This window comes from Balaenoptera ricei, chromosome 9, assembly GCF_028023285.1.
Source record: "Balaenoptera ricei isolate mBalRic1 chromosome 9, mBalRic1.hap2, whole genome shotgun sequence".
NCBI classification, from domain to species: domain Eukaryota; kingdom Metazoa; phylum Chordata; class Mammalia; order Artiodactyla; family Balaenopteridae; genus Balaenoptera; species Balaenoptera ricei.
The window spans coordinates 59,960,829-59,962,571 of NC_082647.1; positions in this window are offsets into that span (position 1 = coordinate 59,960,829).

Here is a 1,743-nt window from a genome sequence, read left to right on the forward strand (position 1 = left end):
TTCAAAAGAGTTTTCTCAAAATACACATATTTATCTGTATTTGTAGTTCTTTGACTGTAAAGAAAAATAGAAAGATTTTCAGACTCTTATTAATGGTGGCTAATCATCCCATTTAGCATGCTCTTGCATGACCTTATTCCTATTTGACAAGTTAGAATGTTACAAAACTATTTGAACAGTTCAGCAATTTATCTCCATCAACCTGAGCCTTTGGTGAGGGGGAAAGTTTGACTTAAAAATGATGATATAATATTAAGAATGTCAAAGTAATGAAAGACATATTATAGCTTTAGGCAGCTTATGATATTTTATCTTCTATCACTTTTAGTCAATATGGTAAGAAAATCTTAACAAGAAAAGATATTTTAAAAGAGACCGTTAAATATAATTTCACTAACAAAAGATTAAAAGTTGAAGTCTAATTTTTAAAATACTCTGAAAAAATTTATTCATTACTGTTGTTAAATAGTTTCATGCAAAGTAAGAAAAGCAAAGCAAAAAGATGACCCCAAGGCTCAATGACAAATGGACATACAGCTAACTTTTAAAAATATTTATGAATCATCCTTTATCAACCTCAGACTGTTATTCAATATTTGAATACACATACATGTGTATTTGCAACAATAACGAGTTCGCTTCAAAATATCAATTTGAAAATCTTTCAAAATATGGTAGATACAACCAAGAGGCAAAGAAATGCTCCAAGTGAACCTTAGGATCTTGTTCTTATAGGAGAATATTAAAACATTACAGGCTTTCTAATGTGTTAATTGGTTTTCATGCTAAAAACTTATTAAGTGGAAGATGATCTCTTTCACTATCTTCCCATAAACTAAACTTATATTTTACAGTTAGGCCATATTTTTAGAAATAGTCTGGCCAATAATGTGAATTGTATTATCCTTTTGTTTCCAAACTGGTCCTCAAACACAGAGCGCAAGGAGAGACTAAAGACCGAGGCCACTCCAGATTGGCAGGTGGCAGTTTTAATAAGCAAGGGAACTTACATATGGCATTTGTCTTGGCGGCCACAAGACGAGTTGATCTCCACATCTACCAGGCAGAATCTTAAAAGCTGATATAGAGCCCTTAACTGTATTTAGTCACATATTCGCTCCAGATAGCCTCAACAATACATTGCTCTCTCAAGGCTGTGTCCTTGAAATGGCTCCCACTGTGGGAACAGTGAGAAGAATATGCATTCCAAGGACAAGGGACGGGGTGAGGAACCTACCATTGCCCGATTCCCCGGCTTCGGCTCTTGTGTCAACAGGCAGTCATGTCCTCTCAGTGACCTCCTCCAACATACCCTCTACAAAGAATTTAATCTGAATACTTAGCAAATGTAGGAAAGCAAGGACCTGGAGGTCACAAGGGCACCACTGGCCACATGGCTCTATCCTGTCATCCCTACCACGTGGGACACCTCCCTGGAGGATAGACAAGGGCAGTGTACATCTTCAGTTCCAGAGAAGACTGTAGCATATCATTATAAGATCCCTTGGGAAGGATTCCTTCATGGCTCATTGCCTCTCAATGGAACCAGAGCGTCACAATAACCACCTAAGTGGTATGTGCCAGAAGTGGTGTGCAGGAAGAGAAGCGTGTGATAGTAGGTATTTATCCGGGAAGTAAGAGGGCACAATCATCTCTATCCATCCTCGCTCCATCCTTATCCTGACTCCTTTTTTAGCACTTCATGTATCCACAGCTTATTGTTTCTAATGTCTGAATTGTATA